Source organism: Lipotes vexillifer, unplaced genomic scaffold (genome assembly GCF_000442215.2).
Source record: "Lipotes vexillifer unplaced genomic scaffold, Lipotes_vexillifer_v1.1 scaffold1882, whole genome shotgun sequence".
In the NCBI taxonomy this organism is placed as follows: domain Eukaryota; kingdom Metazoa; phylum Chordata; class Mammalia; order Artiodactyla; family Lipotidae; genus Lipotes; species Lipotes vexillifer.
The window spans coordinates 134,749-156,361 of record NW_006790422.1 but is presented as its reverse complement, the minus strand read 5'-3'; the positions used below and the strand labels follow the sequence as shown (position 1 = coordinate 156,361).

The 21,613-nt window shown below is 33.1% G+C and overlaps 1 protein-coding gene across 1 annotated transcript in view; it reads left to right on the top strand.

Moving 5' to 3' along the window:
• Positions 1 to 21,613, top strand: part of LOC103077018 (dachshund homolog 1-like) — a 325,804-nt gene that overhangs the window by 300,248 nt on the left and 3,943 nt on the right.

The window sequence follows — 21,613 nt, the reverse complement described above, 5'->3', positions numbered from 1 at the left end:
AACCTTACTTAAACTTACCACTTTAAAGATCTATATGAAAGTATGGCTTAAATTTGATTTCACATAATTGTCTTATGCATATTTCTATTTCTAATCCTTAAAAAAGACCCATAAGTTTAATGTGGGCTTGGAGGTTCTCTTGATACCTCTACAGAATCTGCCAGTTAAGAAATGCTAGGAGTCAGGTCTAGATTCAAATCTTTGCTCCACTATTTTTTTTTTTTTTTCCTATAGTAATTGCTTAACCTCAGAGCCTTACTGTGAGGATTAAATAAAATAACCCATGTAAAGCACTTAGCATATGCTGAGCAATAGTATGTACACAGTTAAGTTTTAGCTGTTAATATTAAATTTTATTATTACGAGTTAACATATTTATAGTGCCTAGCAACTGGTAAACACTGAAGCTATTATTACTCTAACATATAATTTACTTTTCTATTTTTTAGGAAATTGGTCTCTATTTATAACATAATGTTGATTTAGTCCCACAGTAAAGTGTTTGCAGAAATTTACAAGAAATTTTTTGTTACCTGAACCTAATTTTCTATGTATAAAATGTCTTTATTTAGCTTAAAAGAGGGAGGCTTTCATTTAAAAAAAAGGGAAGGTTTGCTTAATACTGATTTCTGGGCTGCCTACAGTGCATACTGACTATTGTTTATTCATTTAGAAAGTGTAATCACCTTAGGGATTGCCTCAAACTATTTTTCTTGATCTTAAAAAATAAATACTAGAATTATATTGCTATGAACAGCAACAACAACAAAAAAAACAATAATAAATTTACTTCTAGTCCCTTGGCACTGGTTTCTGTTGTTTGGCAGCATTTCATTGCAGCTAATCAATCTAAACAACATTGATTAAGTTGAACAAAAGATGATATTGATTGCAGGCAGTAACCAATAAACAGGCTAATGTTCCATAGTTATCATAGGTCACTGTTTACTCATTTAACTAGACAATAAGAGTTATTATTACTAAATAGAAAGTCTCAGTGATACTCATGAGTTGTAATATTTCATAAAACTTTAGAATAATATTTTCTTATAATTTCAGTATAAGCATGTTTATTCTTTTAAGACATATATAAAAAAGTAAATCTTGTTTTTGAATGTAGGCAGATATGCTTAAACTCCAAATGCTGAAGGTCTCTTGTAGGTCTGTTGGAAATGTCTTATGTAATTTCAACTAATTATACCTGAAATCAGACATGGTAAGAAGTATGAAGTTGCTCAAAATAGTATTAAATAGTAATTCATTAGAATTATACTTACATAAAATTATTTTCAATGTGTTATTTCCATAGAGCTAATTTTCTAAACTCCTGGTTCTTACAAAAAAAAGTATTGTCATTTTTATATGTTTGTGTTGAGTTGTGACATAAAATGAGGTTTTGTGGTGTAATTTTAATTTTTTTCCATTGCCCAAATATTTAGGCAGAGTAAAGTAAGGCCAAATGATTGGGCATAGTTTGTAGTATATTTGACATCATATTTCCTGGTAAAAGTAATATAATAGGTGGTAGGTGCTATAAGATTTTAGGGGATATAGGGAATATCAGGAAGAATGAATTGGAATTGGAGGTTTAGAGAGGGGAAATGGACATTGTACAACTAAATTGCTTTTAAGGATTGAAATAGAGCAGTTATTAATGGAAAATATAATAATATTTTGTTAGCATAGATAAAATTGAAAAATTGAATTAAATTGGCTTGTTCATGAACATGTTTTTGTCTTGGCTTGAACACTGTCTGAAGACCATAATCAAAGAATATTGATAAATGGAAATTGGGACAGATATTAGCAGGGGGGCCTAAAGATCAATGCTAGATCCATGTTGATTTAACATTGTAATTAGTGATATGGAAGAGTGGTTAAACAGTGTGTCAATGAAAGTCACAGATAATCTTAATTTAGAAGGTGTAACATACATCTGTGTGGACAGTGTAAATCTGCAAAAGAAATCTAGGGAATTTAGAATTTCAGGATGAATGGAATGAGATTATCCTTGTAAGAAAGAAAATTTAATTTTAAGATCTATTTTTAGAAAATGTTAAAGAGCTCAACAAATATCAATGAGAATGTATGTCCACTTGTAACTTTTCATTGGACCATACTAACAGTGACTGGCTGCAGCACTACAGAAGTGTCAGAGAATAGGTAGGAAAATAGCCCCTGTCATTTTAATTTTATATGTATATTTATCAATGATACTTTTATTATTATGACTAACTAGACAGTTCAGGACATTGTTTTTCATTATGGTCAAGAAATTAATGTATTAGTTTTTAGACAATATATTATCACCTTCAGATTTAAGGAAAATTTATTTAAGTTTTTGCTTTGAGTATTTTTCACCCTTATTATCAAGGGAAAAATTTGATGGCTTTTGTATCCAATTAACTTGCTCACTGGAGATTGTAATAGTAGAAAATGTATATAAAGTCTACCGAAGCTGAAGACAGTTACCATTTAGTAATATAGATTTGTGGTTCATATTCACAAAATCTGTTTTCTCTTTTTATATTCACCCTTAGAAAGTAAAAATACCCTGGCCATCTATACATGTTTTCTTTTATTTTCTGAGAAATGTTATTGATACTTTAAGAGTTATAAAAGTGATCTGAAAATATTTAAATTACAGAAAAAGAACCCTCATTTTAAAGTCCATTCACTAAACTACAGAATTTGTATGAACAGCATTTTAAGAATTGGTATGTAAAAACATGATGATGGAAAGTATGTGATCAATTTATATCATGTATATGTCTAGACTTTTGAGATATATTATCCCCTTTGCTGTAAATTCTCCTTTAGAAAACAAATGAAACATCATCATTTAGACTATAAATGTAAAAATGCTTATGGTGCATTATTCTACCTCCCATGGTTAGGGACAGAATGCAGACATGCCACAATAATGTTTTTTATTTCTACTGTTCGAACCATATTAATGAGAACATCATTTTGGAGAACTAATTATTTCTATTTGTCTTGTGTCACACTTTCTAATTCCCCTATATTAGCACAGCCAAAGCAAATTAATTGCTTTTCCAGCAGTTGAAACTTGTCCAAGAATGAGCTCACATTCCCTTCCAGTTTCCCTGTTTCTGGGAGTGCATTGTGTCAGAAATTTCTCTTGATACTTAACATAGTCTAGAGAATATTTTTACAGATTTCTGTTCGCTCACTGGATGAAATTTATAAGTTTAAGTGACCCGCCAGGAAAGATAAAGTTCTTAGCTGCAAGATTATACATCAAAACAGTTAAAGTGAAATTAAAATTAAATGAATGAATCTCACTGAAGCAAAAAAAGCAGTAATTAATGGTTCCCTTAATTGTCTTCATAAAATATTTGCATGGGTCTAATTTGCATAATTTGCAAGTATTAATTAATCTTTCAAAGGAATTTTGTGCTGAGAGAAGCCAAAATATCTCTGTTTTATTTAACATCTAATGAAATATTTATCTTCTTTAATGAACTTCTCATCTTCATTAAAATAAAAATTGCACAAGTTTGTATGTTTTAAATGTTTTTATAATTGAAGTATTCAGAAAACCTCTTTAGACTTACAACAGCTGAAAAACAAACAAGCACATTATTTAGCATTCAGTTTCATTTTACAACAGCAACACTAAAAAAGTCCAATTTCACTTTCTCAAAGGTGGCAAGGCAGTCGGTAAATGAATAAATGAATATAACTGTTTAGTTTTAAAAGTAAGATTTACAAAGACCCGATCATTTCTTTCAATGGTAATGATATTTTTATGGCTGAAATAGTGGGTAACCAGAGGATATATATATATATATATATATATATATATATGAAAAATCAGTATGTTTAGTTGTTTGGGAAATAGTTCATTGGTTGAAAATATTTTAGCTGTTTCAAAGAAATTAGTCCATTAAAATCCACTTGGTGTTTTTAATAACTGCTGGATTGACAGTATGTCCTGGAAGAAGCATTACAGTACTAACTTTATTATTTATTTATTCTAAATCTGCCTGCTGAAGAAAGGCAGCAGGTGTTTCTTCTCTCACAAACTAAGGGATCATAGTGAAAAGCAATAGATGTGTCTTGGGAGAAATGAAATCCAAAATTTCATCAAGTGCCAAAGAGTATATATTCAAAAAAGGTGAGGAAGAGGATGAGGAAGGAGCCTGGAAGTTAAAAAGACATTAGGGAAGGGACGTTGGTGACCTGAGAATGGTACTCATCCTTTTTGATGCAGCAGTGATTCAGGATATTACAGAGAACATCGGTTAACTTTTCTAAAGCAATTGCAAGTTTGTACAGCTTTTTCAAATACATTATTTGTGCTGATCTTCACAGCATGACCATTTTATATTTGAGGAAACTGAGGAACATGGTCTTAAAGCAACTTGCTTGGAATCAGACTGTGAACTCAGGACCTTCTCGTCCCTTTACTCCATATGCCTTGCTCTTACATGACATCCATCTTTGTATCTCATGATAATTTATGAAGTGGCTGTGACTGGCTCAATGTTCAACCAAATAATGAGGGTGGCATAAATTTTTAAGGATTAAGATTTAAAATGCAAATATATACTAGTTCTTCCCGTGTAAAGTTTAGCAATGTGATAATATCAATTAAATTGTCATTGGGGGCTTCCCTGGTGGTGCAGTGGTTGAGAGTCCTCCTGCCGATGCAGGGGGACACGAGTTCGTGCCCCGGTCCGGGAAGATTCCACATGCCGCTGAGCGGCTGGGCCCGTGAGCCATGGCCGCTGAGCCTGCGTGTCCAGAGCCTGTGCTCCGCAGCGGGAGAGGTCACAACAGGGAGAGGCCCGCGTACCGCAAAACAAAATATATATATTGACATTAGTTTTCTGTAGGATTCATCTTTAGGGAAGTAAAAAGGCATTTTCATTAGGTAGTGGTTATTTTTTAGCCCTGAAACCACTCTCGTAATTTGCAATTTCTCATGGAGTTTTCTCTAATATAAAAAGAAAAATAAATCCATTAGGTTATAAAGATAATTATTAATCAGTTACAAAGTAAATGCCAATACAGATTGTTTCTCTAGCATTAACATTGATGATTTATTTAAATAACTGATTTCTAAATTATTAGAATTAACACTAAGACGATTTAGTGTTAGGAGAACAGTGTGGGACTGGAAGCCATAGTTTAGTATCGATACCACGATTCATTAATGTGATTTTAACTGCTAAGACCTGCTCTATTGCTGATATTTTTATCCTTTCAAAATGGCAGAGGTATGTGATTTTTTTATGAGTATAAACACACACACTCACACCCAAACACACACTCCACACACACACAGTGTGTTCATGGTCCATTATGGATACGTAGATTCTGGATACAGACTGCTTGGGTTCGAATCTCCACACTGCTATTTATTATCTATATAACACTGAGTGTGTAAATTAAACTATTTGATTATGAGAGTTCCTTATCTATAAAACATAGAAAATGATCATGATATTCACCTCACAGAGTTGTTACAGGGATCAAATGAATTAATATATGAACTTACAATTAATATAAGAACTTACAAGTAAGTAAAGGCTATGCTATAAAGAATTTGCTATTTCTACAATTATGCACAAATTTAATGTAATAGTACTTGCAATATTACTCATTTTTGGTGAACATTAAACATTATTTGGATTTTTAAAAATTATCTTAAGCCAGTGAATATTTTTTTTTCAATATGTGGCACATACTTTTTCTTTTACTATATTTTAAGCTGGAAAATGAAAATAATATTCACCAGCTTTTTCAAGGCATTTAAAAATTCATGACAAATTGTAGGTTTCAATATTTATGTCAATGTAAACAATATGGCTTAAGGAGATTTATTTTCAGCTCTGTATTATTACTTATCTCTTTTCAAATTAAAGATAAACCAGTTGTTTTTGACTCATTTAAGATAAAAGTGTTAGAACTTCTTAATCTTTGTATTATATTTTGGAAAATTTCTTTTAATATGGTTTGTATTTTCATATAGTGTGGAGTAACTGCAGACTTTTTTAATTCATAGATAATCATACTCCAGAGATAGTAAATCTCCAAACATAGTTTCACCTAAGCTTACTAATTACACCTATAAAATGATGAATAATGGCTACAAATTATTGGATCTGACTCTCATTCTTTATTTATTTCTCCCTGGCAGAAAGAGCATTGGATGGGGAGAGTTTAGACCATAAATTATTCCCATACATAATCAGGTGTGCTGTGTTTAACTTTGATTCTATACTATGGTTTTACATTTACTTATGAAATTCCCATTTTCACAGATTAAGATTAATTATTTGATTTCCATGATGAACTGGTATTTACTTGTATTAATAATTTCAATGTGTTTATTTTTTCTTCATGGCTCAGGCTGGCTAATATAGTTTTAGGTCTACCTTTTTCCAAGTTATCATAGTCTTTGGACTGATTTTTATGTTTCTCCAGCAATGTTATATGAAATCTCAGAGTCTAGACTTTATCTCTAGTTTAAATGTTGGGAATAAAGAGAAATTTCACAAATGAGAAAAGATTAGATATAAGACAGTAAGGATAGAAAGTACATTCCTTTTCTAAACCCACATATTGTTCTGGGTTCAAGCCAACTATTGCCCAAGTAGGACCATAAGCTTGGTATGACCATATACGTTTTCTGAGGGAACTCAAAGATACACATTTTTATATAAAGTGACAGATTTTTTTTAAAATGTGGAAGCCTTAACACGATAAATGTTCATTTATGTTCTCCGATAATAGTAAGACAGAAAAAAGTTCTCTCAATAAAAAAACTCATAGTATATCAGATTGTCAATATGTAAAGCAAATTGAAAATAACAATAAATCACAAGTAAAGAGAACAGCTCTCCAAGCTTTTTAGAGTGAATGCAGTGACTTCCCCTAACTGCTTTGAATTCAGACATACTTTTGAGATAGAATTTTGAGGCCCACCTGCCTGTATCTTTTTTTCAAATGTGTACAATTCAGATTTATTCCATTTTATCAGGCACTTTAGTGGTTTGATTATTGCAAAGGATTAAAAATGTGATTTTTTTTGTTTTATAGATTCTAATTTTGCTTCTTAAATTATTAGAATGAGGGCTTCCCTGGTGGCACAGTGGTTGAGAGTCCGGCTGCTGATGCAGGGTACACGGGTTTGTGCCCTGGTCCGGGAAGATCCCACATGCCGCGGAGCGGCTGGGCCCGTGAGCCATGGCCACTGAGCCTGCGCGTCCGGAGCCTGTGCTCCGCAACGGGAGAGGCCACAACAGGGAGGGGCCCGCGTACAGCAAAAAAAAAAAAAAAAGTTATTTAGAATGAGATGCATTTAAATAAATGCAAAAGGTCATTTAATTTAAAGGTTTGGTTAATTATATAATGTAGCTCCTTGGCTTATATTTCCCTAAGAATTCAGAACCAGTCTTGGTTAACATATCCAAGTTTCAGTAAATGAAAAGAGTGAAGTAAATGTGGTGGATAAAAAGAAAAATGTTAATGGCATAGAACTCATATGCTTATGGTCTTTTAGAATAATAAATTTCTTATAATTCTTCATAGCTTTCCCAGGTGGAACCTTATTGAGATGTGTGATACATTTACACTAATTTTCCAAGGTTTATCAGCAGCAGAATCAAAATGTGACTGTAAGAAACTGTTTTTCCATATCATATTATCCCACTATCTGTAGATAGTTTATTGTAGCCTTACAATGAGTTAAAATGCAGGCAAACTTCGATTAATGACTTACAGCTCATTGTTACACCTATTAATATAGCAAAGTAGGGCAAGGTTGCCCCATTGCATTGAACTGATTTTAGTGCAGGCTAGGCAGAAACCTCCTTACTGGCTCTCACAAATTTACCCATGTCAAGTCCAAATCCATGGTCATCAATAAACCTTGGCTCCCACCACAACAGACGATCCATTTGAAAGAAGTAAAAGCACTAAGGAATATGAGCTATCTTGTTAACAACAGAGTAAACTTCGTTTTGGTCCAAAGATGGGAATAATATTTAACTTAGTTTCCACATTCTCTCATCTCATAATTTCACATCCACAACAAAAATCTTGACCGACTAATTCCAAAAGTTCTGATAGCATTGATCTATACAGTGAAAATGTTATGAAATTAAAATTTTATGAAAATCAATGCTTGAGTGGTTGTAAATAAACATACAAAAATTAGGTGAATATTTTTAGGAAGTTTATTTACTTACATTTCAGTATAGCTAGATTTTTGGGGAGTTGTTTTAGTGAAGTCACATAAAAATCGTGGACTAACTGCCCACTTTGATCTCAAAAGCAGTTCTTGGGTGCCTTGTTTTCAATAGCATTTCAAAATGCAATTCTATTCCTTTATGAGAAAATTAGAACACAAACATTTATTTAAATGTAACAATTCACATAGAAAAGCTGTGAATTATCACAACTCAGTTGGCTCCTTTGCATGTTAGTTTTACAAAACAAAGGTAATGCAAAAAACCTTTCCAAATATTTTCTTAATGTTAAAAATTTATAGTTAACAAAGGAGTAATTTTTTATCTCATCATTCCAAATCTATGCGCTTTATATATTTTAACACTTGAAGTGGTGCTTTTACATGAAGTATTAGGGAACAATTATGCATGCAATTTTAGCGATGTTTAATGGATCAGTGACTGTTTAGAGACTTGAAAATAATGACTTTTATTGCTTTTTACTATTGAGAGTATTTATGATTTCTCAATAAAACAAGTTAGTAGTGTGACAAACATAATAAAATACTGTTTTTCACATTTTTCTGCTTACTTTTAATTTTAGCTTCTTTACTGTAGTTTTTGTCTTCTCTCTCTCTAAACACTAACTGAAGGTCTACATTTTCATATGGTTAGGCTAATAAATACAGAATATAAGGATATCTCATAAAGGGAAATTCTAGAAGTGCCAAAACCATGAATTTAAGTTGTAATGAAACCTTAAAATTTCTGTTCTCATTACTTTCAATTAAGTATTTTTTCAACTGCTCTCTCTTTGAAACTCCTCTAACTTTAACAACTCATTTCAATGACTGTAAAATCTTCACTACAGTGTGGAATGGAAAAACATAGATAAACACGCTTTTCCAACATACCTTCCAGACTGCTATCAGTGTTCTCGTCTGAGAATCATCTCATGAACATTTGGAGAGAACAAAATTTTTAGATGGTTTCCTGTGAAAAATGAGTGTCATTTTAAAAAATTTATATATCTTCTTGGATTTTCAAAGTCCATGTTTTAGTATTTTGCAGACTCCAAAAGCCCTGCATTAAAGTTAAACAATGTCTTACTTTAAAACTGATATCTTTGACTAAAAAGTTAAACTAGCACTTAACTTTAATATTAGTGTAGTTTTTGAGTTTTTTAACATATAATCTGCTGTAACTAATTCATCTTAACAAATGGTTAATACTTAAGTGCTGGGGCCAGAAAAAATGCAAAAGGCATGGTATCTTTTCTAAATAATTCATACTCTCATGAGATACAGAGAAACATAATTCTAATAAAATACATATTGAGTTAATTCCTATTGATAAAGCTGTGGGTGTCAAGGTGTTGTTCAGGGATGGTAGGAACTGTAAGTCAAATTTTACTTATATAAAAATATGAAATATTTATACATTTAAATTTTTATATGAAACGAATAATTTTAACATATTAAAATATGGCTATATCATGTGTCTACATTCTCTTTATTTAAAAAATAACATACTCTGTTGGGCTCCCCTGGTGGCGCAGTGGTTGGGAGTCCGCCTGCCGATGCAGGGGACACGGGTTTGTGCCCCGGTCCGGGAAGATCCCACATGCCGCGGAGCGGCTAGGCCCGTGAGCCGTGGCCACTGAGCCTGCGCGTCCGGAGCCTGTGCTCCGCAACGGGAGAGGCCACAACAGTGAGAGGCCTGCGTACAGCAAAAAATAAATAAATAAAAATAAATAAATAAAAAATAACATACTCTATAAACATTTTAGGTAGCCAAACTTTGAAGTTTTTCCAGTGTAATTCATTTTTAGATTTGTTGTTTATAAGAACTCACTAGTATACTATTGGGAACATACATGTTCCAAGGCATAAAATTAATTTAATAGATTAAATCTGAAATTTAGAAAACTTGATTTTTTTCTCGAAAGCTATAAAAGATCTATTGTTCTCTTTTAATGAATAACACTTTGATCTACTGCTTCTGAAATGTAAACAAAGTACGTTCAGAACACAAACAAAGCAATTAATTCCAATTACGTGATTGGTGAAGATTCATTTAAGTCTACATATGTAAGTCTAAATCTCTGAGAAGCCACATTATTGATATATTTTATATAATTTTTGCAAACAAGAGAAATAAATATTATGACTGCTTCTGAGTATGGCTTTAAACAGATTCCTAAATAATATTTATTAAAATGGAAACCTGGTTCCCCTTGTTTTACATCTGAAATAAATATAATAAATCCTAAATACAATGTAAACATTGTATAGGAGGAGTTGATAAAGAGTAAGAAGTGAAGAATGTAATGTATTCACAAATGAAGTAATGAAGATCCAAATTATGGTGGTGGGCAAAAAATAAATAGGAAGGTGCATTTGAAATACAAGGGGAATCAAACTGCAGGGCTTAGAAAATAGTGGTTGGTAATTTGAAATAGATAATCTGGGAAAGAGATCCAGGCTAGAGTACAGGATGATGAGTTTGCCTTCCTGCTACTGGTTTTGATATGACAACTGGGCTTTTAGATAAGAGTTGAAGAGTATCCATCTAGGTAGACATAGAGCTGGCACTTGAATGTAAGGCGATTTCAGTGTAAAGTCTAGACAAGAGACACAGCTTTGGGCACCATTAAAGTCTTATTGAGAAAATATATAATCTTTTTGCATAATGTTGATATTGTCATTCTTCTGAAAAGGCCAGAGTATCAAGCCACCCTCCCTCCACCCCAAGAAAAGATTATGATAAGTAACAAATGCAACATTGGGAAGTAAAGTATGTTCAAATGGTTATGAGTTAACAGATTTCTCTCACTTTGCACCATCCTTATTTGTAATGAATAACCTAATATATATTTTTTTTAAATAGAGAAAACATAATGTAGCTTTTTTTTTATGGCAGTTAGAAAGGATGGATTACTCAGCATTGAATTTTGTCCATTAAAGTGAATGTAATAAAACTGCAACCAAAAAATTTACAGTGCTATATTATATACATAAAATTAGAATAAAGAATGCTAAAAATACATAGTGGTATATTAGATAATTCATATTTTGGCTTAGTTATTTTGCATCTTTGTTGATTCTGCAGATTTTACCTATGACAAACTGTCAGTTCAACTTTGCATTAAGAGACATGTATTTTTCATGATATTGTTTTGTATGGCAGTATGTTGGATACCAGTCCTTTCAAGTAATCAAACTGCATTGAATAGAGTCATAAAAAAATGCAGCAATCATTTACTCTCATTGTTAGCTTTTCCCTCTAATGCATTGATATTCTTTGCAATCATTTGAACAGCATAATGCACTCTTATTTTGATGAAGGGAAAGTAAAAATTATACTTATTTTTTTAGACTTGGTAAGTAAAGAAAAAGTGCTCATATAATAGTGTTCTGAATTATCACAACAAGTTTGTGACCTGCCAGAATAGTACTAGTCTTATTTTAAGCTTTAGGAGCACCATGATTTTTCAATACATAAGGCATTCAATACATATGCTAATAGAGTCATCAAGAGTCTGGTTAGAGTTACAGCATTTAGAGAATCCTCATCTGAGTACTGAACTCCTAAACAGGACCTGTTAAAGAAGCCTGATAAAGTAGTGAACTCCTCATTCAGACACCATGATGCTATCTATCAAAGACTGGATGAGAAAAGGCAAGGTTTATTATCCAAGACTTACAACTTAATATTTTTATACTTTACAAGTAAGTTACCTTAAAAAGAGGTGGAACTGAAGTCCAACTGAAATGAATCAGGGTTATTAAGATAAAATAAGCATTCCTGGTTGAACAATTTGGTATTGTCCAAGTGCAACTGAGAAATAGCCCTAAATTAAGAGTAGTGTATAGTCCCTATGGTAGGAAAATAAAGATTTTATTATAAAGTAGTTTTGACATAATCCTAGATGAGTTCCTTAAATTCATAATGTTTCTTGAAATCTAACCTTAATTCAGGATATAATGATCTACATGGTGATATAACTTAATTTATTCATGTCACAATTGCTAGCGATGGGAGAATAAGGCAATACTGACAGTAACCACAGCCACAGGCTACGAATTTTAATGGAAATAGTGGCCTATATTACAATGGCCCAGGGCAGAATTTCAAAGTGGGCTGAAACATACGTGAAACATACATATATCAGCATTTATCTTCCTTCTAAATATATGCACATTTATTATACTTAAGATGTTTATTTGTATAATTTTTGTGTTTATTTTTTGAAATTGTATTAAAGAAATTTGGCAATCTCATGGGAGTTAATATATGCTGAAAACTAATTGGAACTTAAACATAAATTGTAAGTAAGTCTAGAGTGTTCAGATGTTTCCTGAAGTTCTTTGTGTATACAGAGACAGAAAATTTATAAAATGCCAAATTGTCTATTAGCATTGCATATTTTTGTGATAGCACATTTTGTCTTTTTTTTCATTACTTTCCATTTTAGAAAGCATTTAGTGTCTTACATTTATTATTGTTTGTGGCTGTTTTGTTGATATTTTCCTGATCGATTTGCAAAGAATTATGTTTGTTTCCTTGGAAAACATGCAGTATAATAATATTGCTTCAAATATTGCAGGATACCAGATTTAACCAAAACTGAACTTAGCCAGTCACCACTACTGAAGCAAAGATTCTGAAAAACATTACAAAGATTCTCTGATTTCTAGGTGGCTTTCATAGAGAGGTCTAGAATTTTTTTTTCCTTCTCTTTCTTTTCTTTTTTGATAGCTCATTAAATGGTGACAATTCCAGGAGCATGGTGCTATAATATTTCCTAGGATGGTTACTTCTGTCACATTGGATCAAGTGATTTGTTACAGTCATTATGCTGAAACAAGTTTAATATAAGGATTAGACTACTGAAAGTTACTGTCTTTAATTCTGAGAAGGTCACCATATATCATGAAATAAGATCATCAATCTGTAAGGAATATCTATGTTTTATTCCCGATAGAATCAAAGTACCCTAAGGTAATACAAATAATTTCCACTTTCACAAAAATATATATATTTTTAAAAGAGCAAAACAAATCCTTTACAATTGTGAAAATAAATATTCTGTGATTTAAAATAACTTATTCCATTAGTAGCAAACCAGAGAGGTTTTTAAAATTTATTTTGATATAGTAAGACAAGAAATATTGTACTGGGAATTATGCAACTTGGTTTTGCTGTTTCTGTGAAATGCAGGCAGACTTCCAGGAGCACTCACAAGGCAGCATTTGGCTTGGTGAGTTCCACAAGATGCAGAGTTGGGTTATCAATCTTTTCTGTGTTCTAAAAGAAAGCAAACTAAGATATACTAAAACACTGTAAGTCACAAGAATTGAAATATTTACCTGTGACATTAACCAGCACATCTTTCTTATAAAAGAAGGAGTATTTATTATATATTGTGGCACAACAAACTACTTTGAAACTTCATGGTTTACATCATTTATTATCTCACAGTTTCTGTATGTGAGGAATCTGGGAGTAGCTTAGCTGGGTCCTATGCTTCGGGGTCTCTCTCAAGCTGCAAAAAGTTTTGGCTGGGGCTGCAGTCATCTGTAGACTCAACTGAGTCAGGCTCTACTTCCAAGCTCAGTCATATGGCTGTTGGCATGCCTCACATCCTCAAGGGTTTTGTACTGAGGGTCCCAGGTCCTAGCTGGCTATTAGCCAGAAGCCATCATCAGTTCCTTGTCACCTGGACCCTTCCTAGGGCAACTCAGTACATGGTAACCTACTTCATCTGATCAAGCAAGTGAAAAGATCCAGAGAAATAGTGTCTGCCAGCATAAAGTCACAGTTTTTTATAGTCTCATCTTGGAAGTGACTTTTCATCACTTTTGCCATATTCTCTTCATTAGAAGCAAGTCACTAGATAAAGCCCACACTTAAAGGGAGAGGTATCTCACAAGGATGTGACTGCCAGGTAGCAGGTGCATTGCTAGCCATCGTAGAGGATTCCTACCATAGAGAGCTATGCAAAAAATAATTGTCAAGTTACCTGGTGAGAATGGGATCGGACCAATGAGTATTATATAATTCAAATATTTTATGAGCTCAGGAATGTACGTAAAGGTAGACCAGATGTCCACATCAGTCTTTGATGGAAACCTTATCCCTGGTTCATGTTTTAATGGGCATTTGCCAAAACTTGCCTGATCGACTCTGTTTGACAAACACTCAACTGATTCTCATATTCTTTCTTTAGATATGATAATTCTGTCAACACACTTTCTTCTCTGTTTGATAATCTGTCTCTTTAATCTGTCTCTGTACATCTCTGAACTGATCCCTTATGTATTAGTTTTAGAGTTTAGTGCACAGAGAACTATCTTATTTAAGAGTTCTTGTATAGCATGTTAGTGTTCTCACCCACATATGGTCTAAATACTTGATTCCATTGGATGAGATGTAAAGAAAAGCTATTCCCCACAAAAGTGCCATTTCTTTAGTTAAAAACAATTCTCATATTTACTGAAAACATTTGAGAACTTTCAATGAAGTTTGACATTTGTTAAGTTTAGCACTAGAACAGAGTTTTGGTTCAGCATTGTATAAATGTTAAATCAAGCTCTAGATATTTAGAACTTTATTCATTCACAATTACTTCTCTAAACAAATATAATTTTATTAAAATTACTGTATTAGTCATGCTATAAAAAATAGAGAAACATAAAAATGCTAAACTTTTAAAAGAAAGATTTTTTTTTCTGCCATACTTAAAAGAAAATAACTAGGCTCTGGTAAGAACTGCCCTTCTAATTGTCACCTTTGGTTTGTTCTCTAGATATAACACATACATTTTTTCTGAAAACTCGATTTATTCACTTCATATTTTGCTTGTTTCTTGCAGTTCTAAAGGATACAGATGCTTGATTTGAAAGATCCTTGTTTCTTTTCTCTGCAGTATCTTATTTTTATCAAATAAGGCATCACTTTTTTATGCTCCATTTTTATTAAGCATAGTAGACAATTTTTCCATCATCACTAAGGTTCAGATATACCCTCAAATGATTTCCTTCCATCCCTGTGTCTTGGTCTTTGTTCTCCCAGAAATGAATAGAAGAATGGAGAAAGTAATAAGAGATTCCATTGTGCTTCTCTTTGCTGAAGTTGGGAGGTCTCACCTTCCAATCAGGACAAGGTAACCTAAGTGCAAAGTACTCCATTCTCACTTGATGGTACATTAACCTCTCTGATGGATTCTCACTTCTTACTAATGAATACTTGATTAGAACACACACACAAAAATACTTTAGCATAGTAGACCTAGCAGCAATATAATTTTTCTTTATTTACAGAAACCAAACAAAACTTTAACAGTGTCTGCTTTTTGTTTTTGTTTCTCATAAACTTTTAAAAGATAACCTGTGCTTCAAACAGCTAAACAGAACAATAGTTTCTTTATACCAACAAGTGCACATTAGCATACATAGCCCTCACTAACTAACAAGTAGTACAGTTAGGTAGACTTCATAAACCTTACAATGATAAATTTACCATTCAAACATAATGGACCAATAGACCAGAATCCAGCTTATATGCATACCCTCAGTCCAGTAAGTTTCATGAATCTGAACCTGGTTTTTCTGAAGAACTCTATTAAGGAAATCACTAAGCATCGTCTTACTATCTAATACTTGAATAAGACTTCTCAAAACCTTGCTCCTAAGCAGAAAACATATTTACCATGAGAATATTTCCCATATAATCAGTGAAAAAGTGTATGTGGATAGTGGACAGCGTAAACCTTCAACTAGTTATGAATAAATACCTGATATTGGTGATGTATTAAAATTTCATTTCACTTAGGCAAACTGTTTTATTTGTTAAATTTACATTTGAAAAAGTTGTACTTATAGAAAAGTTCAAAAATATTAAAACTCTCACATGCATTTTACGATGATTCATTTATTGTTAATGTTTTGTTCCATGTGCTTTATAATTTTCTCTATCTGCATAGTGTTTTCGGAAGTATTTGAGAGTGAGATGTATAAATCATGGTTCTTTATCTGTTATATTTACCCATACATATTTCACAGGGTACTTATTAAAAATAAGGATGTTCTCTTATACATAAACACAGCATATTTATCAGCTCAGTAAATATTTCATTGACACAGTACTTTTATTCAAACTGAAATTGAAATTCTAATTTTGTCATTTGACCCAATCATGTCCTTTATAGCATTTATAGCCTTCCTGAATCCAAATTAGGATCACATTATATTAAGTTGTAATTTCTCTTTAGTCTTTTTGATCTTGTGCATTTTCTTAGCCTTTTCAAAAAATTGTAAAATTGACTTTTTTGAAACAGTCTTAAGAGAATGTTTCTTATTTTGCATTTGATGTTTCCTCATGATTAGACTCAGGTTGTGTATTCTAAGCCAGTATACTACCCAAGTGACGCTGTGTTCTTTTCAAGGTATAATATCCATCTTCCCTTCATTTTGTAATGTTACTTTGATAGTTCCTTCTGTATGTATTTATTGAGCACTTGCCAGGTTCCAGGCAATGTTCAAGGTGCTAGAAATACACAAAGTCATATGGTATGTTACGTACTCTTAAAGACATTATAGCTAGACTTTAATCAATTTCTCTAGGATAGCAAAGCTGTATAAGTATTGGCATAGTGAAAACAATTTAGGAGAGGACAGGAGTTTGGATCCTATGACAAGTGTTGTAACAACACTTAGGTCCTAGTAATACAATGTATGGGATCCAAACCCTATTTGCATGAGTATAGGTTGATCGTTCACAACTAAAACATTTTGTCAGAGGGCTAATTTTTTAACATGAAGTATAGACTTGCCTGTTCCCTGTTGAATATACAAGCAGTAGATAGTTGATGTTGATGATGTTTTAAAAATCAAATTTGCTTGGTTTTAATCATGGACATATGGTTTTAAGAACATTAAGTTCTTAAATAGATATCAGTTCATAGAACCACAGAGTCTAGATTTCTACCCCAATTGGGGAATATCCTTGAGTTACAGAATAAAAGATCTTTAATACCCACTAAACCAAAATTATCTTAACCTTTGGTAGTAAATTCCTCTTTGCCCACAGAGAGCATCAACATCATAGTTGAGCCTGAAGTTCAGGCAAAGGGACTCTTTAAGATACTGACAACAAGAACGTCACTTCTCAGGAGAGCTGAGATACTTTAAACTGATCTAGCCATTTGGAAAATGTTTTTGTTTTCTTTTTCTTTTTTTTTTTTTTGTGGTACGCGGGCCTCTCACTGCTGTGGCCCCTTCCGTTGCGGAGCACAGGCTCCGGACGTGCAGGTTCAGCGGCCATGGCTCACGGGCCCATCCGCTCCGCGGCATATGGGATCCTCCCGGACCAGGGCACGAACACTCGTCCCCTGCATCGGCAGGCGGACTCTCAACCACTGCGCCACCAGGGAAGCCCTGGAAAATGTATTTTGCCCAGGGCTGGAGTTGGCGAAATAACTCCAAGCTGACTAAGATTAACCATAGCCATCTGTACATCTTCAAATGCCTTCTCTCCACATTCTTCAGCTCAGCTTTCATTACTGGTTTGTCTGTTTAGTTTCCCATTTAAAAAGAATGTATTAGATCAGGCTGCCCAGTCATGATTCCTTCTAGCTTCCCAAGAACTAAAGTCTAGTTCCACCTGTCCCAATTTGTCAAATTGTCAAAGTTCAGGTCTCTCCCCTATTAGTGTGCTTACCTAGAGTCTAATACAAAGTTTCTTCACATGTAAAGGACAGGGATTCACTTTCATTGTTTTTGTCGAAAAATGTGGTTACCTTTTAACCTATATATCATAACTTTAGATAATCCTCTGTTCTCAGACATGTTTTAAACTAGACTATGTTCTCTCATGCACTTTCTTCTTTGAAGAAAACTGAAAAATATTTAAAAACAGTTCTCAATTGTGAAACTATTTTTGTTTGCAATATTAGTTGCAGTCAAGAGCTTTACTTCATACTAGCCTTGTAATAAACATATTATCTACTCTGATTTCAGATGAGCTGGGCCATGTTGGTCTACTAAGTAATCCATTATCTACTGCTTGTACTAGTATGTTTGGCTTGTATAGACAGAATACCCTGGTTGATGTGCCTTCTTACACATAGTCCGTGCCCACTCTCTAGAATGGCACTGGGTGCTTATAGAGAAAGCATTCAAAAGGGATCTGGGATTCAGTCCTCTCTCACTTTGACCCAGCTCTGTGGGCCTCAGGTTCTGCAGCTATCACCCTGAAATACCTAAAATTCAAAATCTGTTGCAACTTTTTCAGTTTTTACTTTTTCATTATATTTGAACACAACCTTGACTATAACTTCTGGAAATCACTGATACTGTTATTATCTGCATTTCATGAGAAAAAATGATATTTACCCAGTATTCTCCTGTAAAAGAGCTTGTGCTGAACATCAATCTCTCTTAAAATATTTCTCATGTTAAATGTAGACTTTGTGTCTCTGCTTCTTTGCCTCAGCAGTAGCAGAATGTTCTTACTCTAAATATAAAATTATAAAAAAAGCAAGAAACAATATTTTCTTTAATTAGCTTCTTCCTTTAGGGGTTTTAGAAGAAGGGTTATGACTTGACAAAGATCCTTCCCATCTGTTCCTGTTTGTTTGCTTTTATTTTGACTTCCTTTCGTTGTCTTATCAAATATCACATGAATCATTAACATTTGTTTTCATCACTTGTTTTGGTTTCCCTTACTTTTTATGATTAAGACATTCTGTTGAGAAAAGCTCAGGGTTACTATATTTCATATTGACCTAATATTATTTAAGTAAATATTAAACTTTCTAGATGTATGATCTTATATGTTTGCCCTCTGTTATGTTCGTATTTTCCTCAGCTCTGGAGGAGTGAGATAAGGGCACATGCAACTGTTTTGTGAAAGCAGCAAACTTCATTAGATTACAGGTGTCTGGATATACGTTTTGAACAAATAGATGCCATTTTTAATAAAACTACTGTCTAACAGGAAATGTAATTTATTAAGCCCTTTGTGCTAAAGACAAGTAAAAGATCCTTGTGGATGTTTTTACAAGGGAGTTCTATTCAAAACTGGAATATATACCTATTTGCCTACTGAGTAATACTTTTCAGTAACATACTCCCTTGTTAATGATTCCACTTAGTTTTCATACAATGAAAGCATTGAATTTCTGGTGTCAAGTAATTTGGAATTATTCCAATTTGTATGCCATCTTCTAATCTAAAATCTCATTGTATATTGTGATTGTTATTGAACAAACATCATTAGCTTTTTAAAGTAAATGATAAAGTTATTCAATACTTTAGTTTTATATATGGAATAAAAGCTAAATTATATATCTGTCTATATGCATTAGATGTTACAAATAACTACATATAACAGTAGCTGCAAAAACATTAAATCAGTGTATACGTATAAATGAATCACTTTGCTGTACACCTGAAACTAACACAACATTGTAAATCAACTATATTCTAATATAAAATAAAAATTAAATTTAAAACAGAACAAACTTAATTCACGAACTCAAAACAGAACTGGAAATTTTGTGACATTCTCCATTTCTCCCTCCTCATCCACAGCTAACAAATAACAGATAGAATCTTTATATTTAATGGTCTGAGTTGAAGATTTCAACTTTAATGTTAAAACCTGAGATTCATTTTTATCGGGAGTTTAAAGTTTTTTCTTTAACTCATCTGTAGATCCAAATCTGCATAATAACAGTAAGCAGCATACAAAAATTCACACCTGCAATAAACTATTCAGTGACCTAGATACTTTCTTATACACCAAATTAGAGCTGTAAACATCAAATCACAATGAACTCTGGAACTATTAGGAATTTGTAATCTAAATAGCTTCACTCAGTGCCTACTCCCACATGCTTTTAATTAGAAGAGACTTTTTAATTAAGTACTCCCATGCACAAAGTGTCACTTGATGATTTTTGTCATATCAACCTTCCTTACGAAAGCAAATATCATTGTGTCAACGGAAGATATTTTCTCTGAAACCAAACTATAAGAATTTTAGTTCTGATTTCAAGTTGTTCAGTTGAGGCTCTGCATACTAAAAGAAAACCTCTGTTTTCTGAGAAAATGGTGAGGGACAGATTCACAAAGCAAGGAGACTGATGGTACCAAGGTATCCAAGAGTCAGTCCCTTACATCTGCAAATCAGACAGGGTATTTCCTCCAGTGATCTTTCAATTGCTTATTAGAGGAAATGACATAACAGAATAGATTTGGGTTCACACAACTATCTAATCACTGCACTTCCATTCACTAGCTCTTTGAAAATGTGCAAGATAACTTAACATTTTTGAGCCTTAATATCCTATTTGTAAAAGGCACTAAGAATACCTATTTTGTTGAGTTGTTGAGAAGTTTAGATTTAAAATCTATAAAGTGCCCTGAACACAATAGGTGCTCAGAAAATATTAGCTATACTGTTGGTAATCATTATTACCTTTATTGCCAATTTACTTGATCTTAAAAAAGTTCTCATCCGTTTGAGATATCAAGGAATGATTGCTTCATAAACCCTGCTCAGCATCAGGAAAACATATTTTTCTGTGGCCAACAAATGCAGAAATAAAGACAATATAGGAAATTTTGAGTAGGTGTGAGATTATTTAGTTAGAAGGGAAGTATAATGCACAAAGGGCAGCCATTAAAACAAAACATGAATAAGCCTCTGAGTTTCCAGATGCAAACAGCACACCTCTGAATAATGAAGTCTTAGCCATGAAAATACTCAGGGATTCCAATAATCTCCATCCTGCGCTTGTTTTTACAGGGCCTTCTCTAGGTCTCCATCACTTTGCCTGCTGTTTGAAGAGTTGGGGAAGGAAAGATTATTGGCACCATTATTACATAACATAAAAAAACATGGCACAGTTTGAATTATGGGCCCATGTATTCTTGCTAGCACCCTTGCCATTCAGCTTTCTCTCCGGTGGTTTGTTATCAGAAGCCTGAGATAAACCTACAGTCCCATAACTCAGAAGCCTGCTGGTAGCTCTCTGGGTACATCCATATGTGGTTATTTGCTGTGGGTTGGAGGGCCAATATAACTTCTCTGGACCAACAAAAAATTACTTTAAACCTTTTTTTCCTTACAGACTTTGAATTATCCATAAGTATGTTTTAATAAAGATGACAAAATTATATGGTAGAATTGCCTTGAAAGTTAGGCTCCATAGACAAAGGGAGAGGGAGTTACTCTCTAGGGTCTGTCTATGCCTGGTATGTTTCTGTTTCCAGGTAATTCTAAGGCAGATAATCTCTGATGTGTAAGTATTATTTAATCATGGAAATGCCTTAACTGCAGTTTGGAGGATCTTTTTTTTTTTTTTTTTTTTTTTTCGTTATGCGACCCCCTCACTTTTTTGG